The 14,828-nt window shown below is 39.4% G+C and overlaps 1 protein-coding gene across 2 annotated transcripts in view; it reads left to right on the top strand.

Annotated features, from left to right (window-relative positions):
* Positions 1-14,828, top strand: part of LOC121506167 (SH3 domain-binding protein 4-A-like) — a 90,167-nt gene that overhangs the window by 31,264 nt on the left and 44,075 nt on the right. The window lies entirely within an intron of this gene.

Below are 14,828 nucleotides of genomic sequence, written 5' to 3'. Positions count from 1 at the left end.
TACTCATTTTACAATTTTAGGCTGAATTAAAATAAAATTCAAAACTCTGGAGCAGCACAGTTTGGCTGAAATTTTCCGTATTTCCCCTGAGGAATGAATAACAGTCAGCATCCTGATCAAGGGTGTGTTGCTGTAGTTTTCTGTGTTGCTTTGTGACCCCTCAGCAACAGTATCTGAACTCCGTCCTCTGATCTGAGCTGAGCGCTCAAACAGCCGCTGTAGCGAGGACTTCAAACAGGAAGCAGAGGATTCATTATGATGATAGAAAACCAGCACAGAGATGAAAAACTACTTGATTAACTGGTCCGACAGTCATACAGTTCAAATGTGGGCCACTTTGAATTCAGTCGATGAATGCAAGAATCTAAATGTGTGTAGATATCAATGACATCTGTGTGAAAATATGAATAGTTTCTTTCTTTGCTTACAATATCTGCAAAGACAAATCATAATACTATTCTGTCCTAACCAAATTCTTACTATACAGACCCAGGGTCATTTTTAGGATGAGAAAATGGTAAGTTAACAATTACTGCTGAGCGAGGTGTTATTAAGTTCAAGCAAAAGCCAAAAGCAATAAAGAGTCTGAGGTAAGCCAGGGTTTCATCTTACGAAGGCTGAATTTTCCACATTTCTTTTTGCACCTGAGGGGATAACACAGAATGATCACTGCATCAAAGCAAAAATAGCAACACTGTCAACATTTATAGCAACATGGATAACATTTTTAGCAACACTGACATCATTCAAGTAACACTGACAACATTTTATGCAACACTGGCAACATTTTAGCAACACTGACATCATTCAAGTAACACTGACAACATTTTATGCAACACTGGTAACATCAGCAACCTTGATATTTTAAGCAACCCTGGCAACATTGTAATACTATTGGCAACATATTTAGCAACATTGGTAATATTTTAACAACATTTTAGCAACCTTGACATCATTTGAGTAACACTGACAACATCTAAGACAACACTGGTAACATTTTAACAATATTGGCAGCATTTTTAGCAACAATGGAAACATTTAGCAACATTGATATTTATAAAGAAACATGGGTAACATTTTAGCAACATTGGCAACAATGGCAGCATTTCTTGCAATATTGATAACATTTTAGCAACACTAAGATCCTTAAAGAAACATTGTCAACATTTTGAACAACAATGGCAACATTTTAAGACAGACTCATTTTTAGCAATCATGACATCAAATGAGTACCACTGACAACATTTTAAGTAACAATTGTAACATTTTCAGCAACAATGGCAAGGCAACATTTAAGCAACATTTTGAGCATCATTAGCAACATTTTCAGCAAAGTTGTCAACATTTATAGCAACTTTGGCAACATTCCTAAGACCATTAGTAACATTTTTAGCAGCACTGGTAACAAAAGTATAAATATATAAATAACATATCTCAGTACTGCTGGCAACACATTTCACAACATTGCTAACAATTTCAGTAACACTGGTAACCAACATCGGCTACATTTGTATAAATACTGGTTGCATTTTTAGAAACATTTAGCATTTTTAGCAACATCAGTAACATATTAGCCCCATTAATAACATTTTTATCAACACTGGCAACGATTTAAGAAACAGTTATTACATTTTTAACAACATAAGCTACAGTTTGCATGATTGGCAAGGCTTCCCAGATCAGTTGGTCAGCATGTTCACTTCAATATATATTACTATTTTTTTTCTGTCGCACTTACTTTACATACCTGTCCTTATCCTCATGCCTTAGGGACTGTGCTCTGCTGAAGCACACTTCCTTCAACCAAGGAAGGGCCTAGAAGTTTTATTATGCTAAAATCCTTTTAAATATATTTTTGAGTCGCCCCCTACTGGTGAAGAGAACTTGGAACTCTTCTGCTTCTTGGAAACCTCTAAGTTTGAAAGTTTCAGTAACTTTCTGCACTTTTCTGTCCTCTTTTAGTCCAAACACATCCATCAATCCACCATCACTCTATTGTCTTTTCGTAATCGTTGTTTGTTCCAGAGGTGAAACCAGCATTTAACCTATTTATGGACCTTTATTTCTCATCTGGCCTTCCTGTGGCCTTCTAAAGCTTCATGAACTTGTCCAGTTTAGATGAGATTTATACGACTTCAGGAGGTCCTCCAAAGTCTCAGGCAGGTTTAAAAGCCTCTCAGACTCTTCTGTACTCGAGTTTGATGACTTCCTGTTCTTGTATTGAAAGTGACCGGCCTCGTAAAGAGCGCGTCTTGTTTCCTGGGCAGCTTCATCAATCACTGCTGATAATTATGATCGATGGAAGAGGAGCTCGGGCGAGTGAAGGCCGAAAAACATTTAATGGAGGGCAGTGAGGAGAGGTGTGAGAATAATGGAGATAAAAGCGAGAGAGGGAGGGTGAATCTTTTCTAAATGAATCCTGAGATTGTCTGGGAAGGCAGAGTAAACATTTAAGGCTGTCAGGGAGTTAATTTGGTTTGATCAGTGAATAAATTACTTTAAATGGATCAAATAAGCACTACAATCCAGAGCTGCTCTAGAAGCTTCTCTACAAGAGGACTGCAAGTTCACATGTATGTTTAATTTGTTTCATAGCCGGTTTTTAATCACTCATTTTAGACAAAAAGTGCCCTCACTTGTCTTGTCTTCACATAATTAACCATTACAATGAGACGTTTTAATGATGATCATAAATAATGAAGTATAATAATGTCCACTCTGGCAGACAGACGTTTAAATCTCCCCGACCTTTCTCTGCTCTCACACTGGACTGACCGGACAACTGCGGTTGCCATGGGAAACCCATGGACAGAGGGGTTTGTGGGTAATTGGTGTCAGAGTAAAGTGTGTGGCGGCATGGGTTCAGGGATAATGACTGTGGCGAAGGAGACCCTGCAGACGTACGTCTGGGCTCTCTCTCTCTCTGTATCTCTGCCTCTATTGATCGATCGGCTCGTGTCGCTGCTGAAGCTCCTGATGAGATTTAACGCTGTGGCTTTAAAGCTCTAAAGCTGTCTTTGCCTTAAAGTAATCACCTCCAACCAGAGCGGCGAGCTGCTGAAAGACAAATTTCACATTTTTAAAAAGACTCAGGTTAATGTTTTAAAGCTACAGGCGCTTCTCTTCAACTTTTTATTCTTAAATATCAGTGTTTGAATTTTGCCTTTAACATGGTAGGACAGTTGAGGAGCAACAGGAAACATGGGGAGAGAGATAGGGGAAAGTCATGCACCAGGATTTTTAAGCAATGTTTGCGGATAAATTTTTTAAAGTAGTAGAGTGTTTCAAAAAAGTTCAAAAACTAATCTAAGTGTCATTTCAGGAGAATAAGGTGGTAGCTGGATGCAGGGTTTAGTTGTACTGCAAGATGGTAAACAATCACCAGTGTAGTAACTAACTCGGATGCAGCTATAGCAGCAGTTTGATCAGAACGGGACATTTCTTTATTAAGAGAAGAAAAAGAACCACACTGAAAACTTCCCCTGGTGGAAAAGATGTTTTTGCTCTCCTACTGACCGGATTCAGCAAGAGTTTGTTTTACAAACTTGCTCCACTGATGGTGAACAATAGCAGCTGCCCATCGAGTTTGTGACAGGCAGAATCACCCTCCGTGTTTCTTTAAAAGCCCATCAATATGCCGACATGCATATTCATTTGGAAATCAGGTTCCCAGAGTCTGGGGGAAGAGAGGAGAGGACTAGAATACAAGTTTCCACAGTCAGCGATGGTTTGGGGGGCCATGTCATCTGCTGGTGTTGGTCCACTGTGTTTTATTAGGTCAAAGGTCAGCACAGCCATCTACCAGGAAGTTTAACAGCACTTCATGCATCCCTCTGCTGACCAGCTTTATGGAGATGCTGATTTCCTTTTCCAGCAGGACTTGGCACCTGCCCACACTGCCATAAGGACCACTACCTGGTTGAAGGACCATGGTATCCCTGTGCTTGATTGTATAGCAAACTCACCTGACCTAAACCCCATAGAGACCCTCTAGGGAAAGAGGAAGATGTGAGACACCAGAGGTATCAGAGCAACCTGGGCTTCATAACATCTCCGCAGTGCCACAGACTGATCGCCTCCATGACACGCCACATTGCTGCAATAATTCATGCAAAAGAAGCCCAGACCAAGCAGTGAGTAGTACATATTTATACTTTCTGTAGTCCAGTATTTCTGTGTTCAGAATCCTTCTTTTATTGGTTTTAAGTAATATTCTTATTTTCTGAGATACTGGATGTTGGGTTTTCATTAGCCGTAAGCCATAATCATCAAAATGAAAAGGAATAAACACTCGACATAAATCAGTCTGTGTCTTTTTTAACTAGACAATGTGGATCTTATAAAAGAAACCATCGGGGTAGCTCATTCAGTAACCAAGTGGTTTCCATCGCCTTCACTTCAGGAAATGTTTTAAAGGCCTGAGGATAATTTAGATCTTCCTTCAGCTGCAGAAACATCCCTAAAAGCAGCTTTTAAAAATGCAGAGCAGCTCCTATCCATCCATCAAGCACATCATCAACAATGCTCATCTCAAACACCAATTTACAAGGTTATTCTATCTATTTAAAGGGGAACTATTCAAAGTTTGGATTGATTGAGCTGTGAAATTTGGCCCTTTAATAACACACATCCTTTATTTTCATCTCACTAGATGAATTTTAGTCATCTGAAGCTGCTGCCAAAACTTTTCACATCCGTTTTATGAGGATCGTCATCTGTTGATCGTCCTTTATCTCGTCGGAGAGTCCTTGAGGGAAACTTTAAATCCCTCCTGCTCACTCTCTTTGTGAGTTTGTGGGGATAAGAGCGGCAGAAGATGAATGCAGTAAAAACGTGTTTGGGGCAAAGGATCCCAGCAGTGAAGTGGTAATCATTTAGTAACCAGGGATTTGAGGATTTAAGGATTTAAAAGCTGCCCTTCAGAAAGTAGCATCGTTTGGTTTTATCATGTCGTAGCAGGGTTTCTCTGTGTCTTCAAAGGCAGATGTGAGTCTCTGATAGTGATCAGATCAGATGATGAACAATGTGCAAAAGAATAACCCAAAAACATGAGCAAATAAGGTGTTTTACCCTGAAACTGACCATAAACCAACCTCTGAAGGATTACTTCTCATCCATTGTGTGCATAATTGCAAATTCATTAAATTTATCACCAGGAATTAACTCTTAATCCAAGAAATTGCTGCCCTAGGACAGAAGACGCTGCAGATTTCAGGTGTGTGTTTGTGCCTGTTTGCCTGAAGATACAGGCAGCTAATCCGCGGCCTTTTCCCGCTGCCACAGCTGAGAAAAATGATGAATAAGTAATTTTCCGTGAACAGGTTGTGCAGCCTCAAGAGTGGAAACGGAGCAAACGGACAGATGGAGGCGAGAGAAAGAGAAATTGGCTTGGGAGAAGAGAGAAAAAGGAGTGCACCCTCTCTAAAAAACTGTGATTTTATGGTGAGCTTTGCTCTGCCCTGCTGTAGGAGAAGATAAATTTTCTTTTGGACGTGTGGAGTATGTTTGATCTAAGCACCAGAAAGGCAGATTACTGCATCTTTAATGTGCATTTAAATCAAGTCAAACTTTATTTATACAGCACATTTCAAAGACAGAGGAACACAGTGGGCTTCACATTCAATCAGTCTATTTTTGTAGGGCCGATTCATATGAAGTGCTACTTCAAAACAGCAGCTCTAGACCAGTGCTTCTCAAATGGTGTGCCTTGGGAATTGTATAAGTGTACATTATTATGACAACTTTGTGACAAGTACTGTAACCAGTCCTGACCACAGATGTGGCTGGGCCCCTGAAAAAAACCCAGAGGACGGGCCTTCCCCAGTTGTGATTTATTGATTTCAGTACATGTGCGTTGGATCAGTAGGATTGGTGCTAGCATCCTGGCTAACAGTTACCTTATTTAGAGCTGAAAAGTGTGCAAAGCTATAATTGGATTTGGGTGATGAAATTATTTATTCATGCTACTTTTAACCAAGTTTTAAACTTTTTTTTCTATCAATATTTGCTACTTTTTTTGAAATCTTTAACCCATTTTGCTTCTTTTTTGCCACTTTTCACCCACCTTCACTATTGTTTGGTCTTTTTATCACTTTTTTGCAACTTTTAACCCAATTTTTTGACACTTGTAACCCATTTGACAACTTTTTTGACACTTTCAACTAATTTTGCCAATAAAACCCATTTTTGCCATCTTTTTGTAGACTTGTTTCCACTTTTGCCTTGTTTGGCCACTTTTTTTTGCCCGATTTTCACCCGTTTTTGAGATTATTTGGCCACTTTGCCATTGTTTGTCCAATTTTTAGCCACCTTTTGCTCATTTATGACTTTCTTTGGCCACTTTTTGTCCAATTTTGCTAAAAAAATTTCATCACTTTTAACCATTTTTTTGCCATTTCTTTTGAAACAATTTTTGCCACTCTTTACCCATTGTTTGGCCACTTTTTGCTAATTTTCACCCATTTTGCCATTGTTTGGCCACTTTTTGCCCATATTTGTCATTGTTTGGCCTTTTTTTCCCCAATTTTTACCCATTTTTGCCATTGTTTGGCCACTTTTTGCCATTTTTTGCCCACTTTTGCCATTGTTTGGCCACTTTTTGCCAATTTTCACCCATTTTTGTCATTGTTTGGCCACCTTTTGCCCCTTTTTGCCCAGATGACGTGTTTAGGCCACTTTTTGTCAAATTTTTTACCCATTTTTTTTTTTATTTTTGGCCACTTTTGCCAATTTTGGCCAGATATGTCTTGTTCAGGCCATTTTTAACCCATTTTAGCCACTTTTGCTGACTTTTAGAATTGCATTTTTAAGATTATCCTACCAAAGCATTAATTTATAAAACTATCTTTTTGTTGCTTTGATAAGAGTGTTTATTAATGTGGTTTAACATATTGGTTATCATAGTTTAACTTAACAATGGGTCATGGTTTTGCGGACATCCATAATCCCTCAGTGGGCTGGGACCCAGAAAGCTCTCCCCTTTATCCCCCCTAATGGCTGGCCTTGACTGTAACATTATTTAAAAGTTCCAATCTGTATTGATATGAATACAGTGTGCCTTGAGATTATGGTTTACCCTTAGGTGTGCTTTTGGCCAAAAAGGTTTGAAAACTACTGCCCTAGACCATTCTCTTAATCTAATGTCAGATATGGCATTATGATGAGAAGTGGTGAGAAAAAACTGGCCTTTACATGGCAGAATTAAAGTGTTTTTGTTGCTTAAACTTTTGCTCTTGCACCAGACTGTTTCAACTCTGCAGTTTTGCTACTTTTTCTTGGAGTATCCCTTTGACTTATAAAGTTTTTTTCAGATAGTTTTATGATTCCAACTGTGTTTTTTAAATTATTATTACTATAGATTTTGGACTTGCTTGCTCCACTCTTTTTTCTTGTCTGTTTGTACAACAAATCCCCCACATATTGAGGAATTCCTGTTTAAGCATTCAAACAGCATCTAAAGCAAACCAAATTCCTGCAGCCTCCTCTTCCCATAACCAACCTGGTTGACAAGCGAATGCTCTGTTATTCTGATGCAAAGCGGGCCGGCCTGATATCGAGGCTCCTTGATAAAGAATAGAAGGGCTCTTTTTTCCAGACCCCACAGTTCCCATTCAGCCCCCATGAATAGACGCGTCAAATCCAGTCTGAGCCTGGAATGAAAGCTGAACCTTTGGGGCAGCAACGGCCGATGCTCTCGAGTGAGTCGTGTTCAGCTGAAAACATTTTACCTCTTTTAACAAACTCCATGCTTTCTGTGCCAAATTCCTCTGAGGCATCTGGGGTTTGACTCTGTGCTGAATTTAAAGAATTACTGTGTCCTAAAATGCTGATTTTCTTAGAACCCCATGAACTTTTAAACAGCATATTTTGCATACTTTCAAGCTTTTTTGCTGGAAAAGCATCTAAAATCAGCAGTTTCACTGATCTAAAACCAAAACATCTGCTTCAAAAACACTGATGAATCAAATGCTAATGATGTTACAGCTCATCTGCCAAAAAGTCCCCTAAAAGCCTCTGTATAACTAATGTGTAACTTTTAGGGGGAGAACAGCGTCACTCATTTCCACAGAGTGCCACAGTCACTTGCTTTCAGCACTATGTAACTTTGGCTCAAAGTTGTAGTTCTCTCACAGGAAGTATACGACATTAAGGTGGTTCAACACAAACTTTCTGCTAAAAAGAAGCCAGTTAGCTCTGTCAGGGCTGTTTGCTACAACAGCTGAGACTAAGAAATGGAAGAGGACATGATGAATGAAGCTAAGAGGAGAGAAAGAGGGAATGACCAGGCAAGAATGCCAAGCATTCAAAGTGAGAAAATAAAAAAAATCTTCACTCTTTGATTTTGGTGTCCCAAAATTAATGAAATATTTTAGTAAAAATAAATGTGCAAAACCTAAAAACCTTTACAGAGAAACAGCAGCAGCCTGGAGAAACAGTGTCATACAACACTCGTGTGTGGTCTGTTTCCACAGAGTGGTCCAGTCTGGTTTGGAACAGTTCTGCATTGGTTCAGCTCATAAAACTCTGATCTTGCCCTTGTCTCCTGTGCTAATATCAGACTTAAAAGCCAAGCCATGATGTGCAGAAATCCCAAGATGCCAGAAAATAAAGAAGAAGAAAAAACTGAGACAACTTCTATGGAAAATAATTATGTAATAGTGAAAAGAGGAAAAAAAAGGTGAAAAGTGGCAAAAAAGGACGAAAAGCAGCAAAAATGGAATAAAAGTGCTAAAAGAAGTGGTAAAAAGGGCATTAAGAAGCAAAACATGACAGTAATTAGATAAAACTGCCAACAAGAGATGGCCCCATTTGACATAAAGTGGCGAAACGGTGGCACAAAAATGGGAAAATGGGTTAAAAGGGGTAAAATGGGCATAAAGTAGTATGAAAGCTTGAAAGTAGAAAAAAGTCACAAAAATTGGTGAGAACAGGCAAAAAAGGGATAAAAGTGCCAGAAAGTGGGAAACAGTTGACACAAGGAGGCAAAACAGTGGCAATAAAGTCATGAAAATGGGTGTAAAGTGGCAAGAAATGGGCAAAAATGGGCATGAACTGGTGAAACAGTGGAAAAAAGTGGCAAAATGGGATAAAACTGCCAACAAGAGATGGCTCCACGTGGTATGAAGTGGCAAAAACAAAAGGAAAAATGGGTGGAAATGGGCAAAATGGGCATAAAGTAGTGAAGGTAGCTTGAAAGTAAAACAAAAAGTCACAACAATTGGTGAGAACAGGCAAAAAAGGGAAAAAAGTGCAAAAAAGTGGAATAAAATTGACATGAGGAGGCAAAATAGTGGCAATAAAGTCCTGAAAATGGGTGTAAAGTGGTAAAACAGTGGCAATGGGCTAAAAGTAAAAGAGATGGCTCCATTTGACATAAGGTGACAAAACCGTGGCAAAAAAATGGAAAATGGGTACAGTACAAGTGGCTTCAACTTTGCAAAAAAGGGTTAAAAGTGGCAAAAAGAAGTAGCAAAGATGAGTGGAAAATGTGATGAAAAAGGGTTACAAAGTAGCATTAATAAATAGTCCCAACATCAGAACCAGTAACAGTTTGTCACTCATTTCAGCTCAAAAAAGAAGTAACTGTTTGCCAGGATGCCGGGATCAATGCTCACGATCCAACACACATGCATCAACATCATCAATAAATCACAGCTGGGAAAGGCCCATTCTCTGGGTTTTTCAGGGGCCCAGTCAGCTCTGTGGGACGCCCTGTTCTGCCCCCCATCAGGCATTCAGGATCCCATGATTGCAAACAATGTATTGATTGGCTAGTGCCTGTGTGACGTCTGTTCAGTTGTGCTGTCTGTGACATACGTTGATTCCCTAGTAGGAGAAGTTTCTTTGAAGAAAATATGATTTAAGAGGAGTGGACTCAATTCGTGACTGTGGGGTAAACATACAGAATAAATATGAACATACATAAATGATTTACCATGGCAGAACCATTCCTATTGAAGTCTGCTGAAGTGGATCGAGTTTTGCATCATGTGAAATAAATGAAACATCACCCATTTGATTCAGCTGCAGGAAACAAGGAGTGAACAGGAATCTTGTGTTTTTAAGTGCAGGTCCAATGTGACTCCAGGACACTGAACGGATATCCGAGGTCTGGGCTGATCTCACTTCATAACTCGTCTCGCTGATATCCATCATATCCCTCTCGGCCCCTGACTGCGGCGAACGAAAGAGCATGTGCAGGGCGGTCAGATAAATCAGCTGGCTTTCACTCCTCTAAAGCTGCCGTAGCATTCATCATGAACCCTGAAAAGGAAGATATAGAAGCGCCGGATGCTTTTTAAATCCTACAGCTTTAAGGATGTGAGTGAAATGTCTGAGTTCTATGCACAAACATGAGTTGAATGATAAAAAGAAAGGAAGAGGGGATTTTTAAACGCTCTTTGCTTCACAAGACTCGTAGTTAAAAGAGTCTATATCGTATGAATGTAAAGCAGTGTAAGGGAAGGAGTCGATTAATTAAACTGGATCCATTCAGATGAGACGTAGCTGCTCGGGCGTCTTATTTTGACGTGATAAAGTAGGACGATGCATTTTAATGTGGGCCCTCTTGTCTTCCTCCAGCTGTTGCTCTAATTAGGCGCCTAGTTGGAAACTTTGGTTGCTGCCTTTAAAAGCCCCCGCAGGCATAACTGTGGGGGAGAAGGAAAGACAACACACGCTGCCTCTCTGCAAACTGTGCTGCTGAGAGTCTGAGTTTACAACTCTCCTTTGCAGAGCAGATTAGTTATGTTTTCTTTCAGCTCTGCTTGGTTTTACCTAAAGTAATCTTAAAATCTGCCCTAGGTAGACTTTATAGAGGTCCGAGGCGGTCTCTTTTTATGCCTCAGCTGGACTCACAGGTCAAACATGTCCAACACTTGATCGTCTCTGTCAAACTCAGAGGTCAGGGCTTACAGCTGCCCTTTAACCTTTTCTGCCTCTCACTTGGATTAAATAGAAATACCTGGAAATAAACCTGCTAGCAATGCTAACGACTGACAGTAATGAGCATGTTAGGAAGCGGGCTGGTGGATTCACCCTAATTTATAATAATAAAACCTTTAAATCGAGGCAATATGAGTCTTACACCCCAATGATTTTACTCAAATCTATTTAAAAGATGAAGGGAAATCACAGCTTTCTGGCAGGGTTGTATTTTCAAACCTGCCCAGTCTACAACAAGGAACCTTGAACGTCCTTACTAGAGGGCGGCAGCTTAAACCATGTCTATAAAACATGAGACTGATCATTTACAATCTTTTTAGCCTTCCTGAGAGCGGCCTATCAAAGCTATTCTGCAGGGATGTGTGATTTTAACCTCTTGTTATTTTCCAGAAATGTGAATTAGTTGTACGAGTTTCAATTTTAACTGCACAGACAGATTATCAATCCATGCTGTGATCCTGAACCTACAGGAGGAAACGTATTCATGTTCAGCATTTCCTCTTTGATTCCAAATACAAATGTTAGAGCATGATACCATTGCAGGAATGGTGGCTAGGTTTTCTTCAGATTTGCCTATAAATAATCCTAGATTGAAATAGGCTTGGGCGGTATGACTTGAATACCATCACGGTATTTTTTTTTGCCCTTTGTGGTATTGAAAACACCACAGTTCCTGATGTAAAAGCACTCAGGGAAAACAACAACTACTGACTTTTACTGTGTATGATTTGTCAAGGATACCATGTTTATCATTGATTTCACTTCTCTCAAGCAGTGGCACCTGCAAGTTTATGCTATTACAGAGTCTACAGCTGCTTCTCTGACTTTGTTTATCACCACAGCCCGCTTCTTTGAGTCATCATGGACTTAAAACAAGCAAATGACCCGTTTAAACACACCTTTAGAGAGTTGTTTAAGACGTTGTAATACGAGTCACTGTAGTGCTGGGCTAGACAGCTACATGTTGCTGTTATTACGGCCAACAAACTTCCAGAGGAGAGAGCACATCCTCTCTGGTGATGTTTGACTTGTTATCTGGCTGCTCTTAAGGCCCTGTACACACGAACATGAAAATAATATATCACCGTTTCATTATGAAAAAGTTTCCGTAAAGATAGAATTGTTTCAGGAAATATCTGCGTAAGCACGGAACCACTGAAAATGACGGAAAACGCTGTAGTGCATATGACAAGCCTGTAAGTGGCGCTGTATTACTGCCACAGAAATGCACCAAAAGAGAGAAGATTACAGAAAACTGCCCTCCTAGTTGCCCTTCTGGCTGTTCTCTGTGGTGGATTTCAGAGCATCTGGTGTCTGCTGTTCACAGTGGTGGTAAAGGAGCATCAGATTTTGCTGTAAAACTCATGACAAGCTCAGTAGCTTCTGCAGCATGAACACAACACTGTAATCAACCATTGTTGTTTTGGCAAGACCCACGCAGGCGTCTTAAGAGAGCTACGCTATGTGTGACGTAATCGTTTCAAGAAAGATGTGGTTGGCCGTCCACATGGAGACGAAACGGTAGTCGTTTACTGATTTGTGCACTCTGGGACCCGCTTTCAAAAAGTATCGTTTACAGTCACCCAAAATGCAGTTTCTATGTGGATGAAACGCAGATACGACAAAAACTTTTGTGTATACTCCTGAATTCGTCTCCGTGTGGATGGAGCCTAAGTGTCAGAGCAAGACATGCTGACTGAGCTGCTGTCAGTCACATATCTCTTTGTCATGCTAACGGTAACAGCGCTTTTGGCTAGCATGTGCACTTCCACAATACAAGTATTTAAACCAGTGACAATATTGATACCAGTTTACTGCCCACCGCCAGACTAAAGAAAAAAGACTATAGCATTAGCTTGGCTGAAATGCGAGTTTTTTTGTTTTTTTTTGAGGAATGGCAAATGTTTGCATGCTAGCATTGTCACTTGATGTTTGCACTCTTATTTTAGTATTAGCATGCAAAGATGACATGACCTAACTACCAGGCTATCCTTGCCCTCCAGAAGAGGCTTTCGTATCATTTTGCATGCTGTTTGCTTCTAACAAAAAAGCGATTGGCACATTCATTATCTACACTGCCTGTCCTGCTCAGGGTCACTGAGGGCTGGGGCTGATCACCAGTCAATCACAGAGCTGACATAGAGGGACACTCACACCTACGGGCAATTTAGAGTCACCAGTTAACCTAATGAGCATGTCTTTGGACTGTCAGTGGTCCTGTCCAACTAGGATTCAAACCAGGGACCTTCTTGCTGATGCGACAGCACTAACCCCCACACCAAGCCTGCTAAAAACATGTTTTTCTCTTACTGTTTTGCGCAAAAATTGAGCTTAACCCTTTACAAACCAATCATCTCAAACAATGAGATGTTTTTGTCAACATCCAGTGATAAAAATAAAACAACCTGAGTCAAAAATAAAAAGACAGAAATAACACGGCAGACTTTACAACTTCAACAATTGCTCTGTTTTTGTCTCCCAGGCTGCGTTTCTATATTTCTGCTTATTTCAAGTCATTTTTTCATTTTGTCGTCTCTCGGAGTCGCTGTCAGCTGCAGAACATTTCTCCCGCTCTGCACTGACAGCGTCTTTACACAGCAGAGAGGATGGATCGTCTGAGAGGGTTTTTGTCAATGAGATGAAAGAGGACGCTCTATTAGACTGATGAAAGCTGTTTTTCTCTGTGATGCTGCTTTTTCTGTTGAGTGCAGAGGAAACCTTTCTCCAGGTACACTTGTGCAGCCTTTTTATGCTTTTTTAAGTGTTATATAAATGGTAATATTACTATTTAAAGTGTAAAAATCCAAATTAGAGGCTCTTGATCAAACTTTAAAGAATACTGTGAAGACAGACTTTCCATTTTGGTCCACTAAAGTGATTAAACATGGAATTTATTGATGTACTTGGCTAAAATATTATATTTTCTGCACGCAGCAGAAAGAATAATGTATGCTTTTTTATGTTTTTTCTGTTTTTACTACATGAACAGCTAATATGTTCTTATTAAAAGAGGCTATAGAGCCTGCTGTATTGGCTCTGTAGACCTTTTTAATGCTTTTTTATGCTCATTTTGTGGAAGTAGTGTCCCTTTGAGCTCACTTGAGGAACATAGAAACTTAAAATAATAGTTTTTATGTTGATTTTAATCATGCTTTTCAATGATATATTCACTTCTAAATGTTGCTGCTGTCTACTCTCCCTTGTGTTGTTTGATAAACCTTCACTTTTTGCACCCACACAACGTTTATTCTGTTAAAAACAGGAGCAGATGTGGTGCAGAGCTGCAAGATGCTGCACAATACTATATCTTATTCTTGCATGGTGTCAGGACTAAGGCTAGGAAATTTAGTGAAATTTTGATTAAATTAAAATTTGTTTTACTGCAGTTTTAAAATTGCTGAAGGTGCAGTGTGGTGCAATTTGTTGTTGACCTGAAATGTGTGTCAAAATACAGGTTAAATATATTTTTTACATCTCTACACATCATGCAAACATTGTTGTGTCAGGTTTTTTCTAGTGCAGTTTGCAAAAACCCCTACTTTCCTTATTTTTTGTATGGATTTTTTTCCTAATCAAAATGACAGTAAGATAAAATGATAAAATGGTTTTATGATTTCCCAGTAAGATTTTAGAAATTTGACTGGAAATCAGGAGAGGTGTCCTTTGAAATTTGAATTTGTTTGGGGTTTTTTATTTTCATGGAATTTGGGAGGATGTATTTATACATTTTTTGGGAATATAGTAATAAAATTTTAGAGGTAATTTGCTTTAATTTTTTTTTTTTTTTGGGGGGGGGGGGGACTTTGAATGTAATTTTAGGGATTTTTTTATTGAATTTTTTAGGCTTTATGAAAAGTTTCACTGAAACATTTAGGGGATATTTG

Source organism: Cheilinus undulatus, linkage group 24, assembly GCF_018320785.1.
Source record: "Cheilinus undulatus linkage group 24, ASM1832078v1, whole genome shotgun sequence".
Taxonomy (NCBI): domain Eukaryota; kingdom Metazoa; phylum Chordata; class Actinopteri; order Labriformes; family Labridae; genus Cheilinus; species Cheilinus undulatus.
This window is presented reverse-complemented; position numbering and strand designations above follow the sequence as displayed.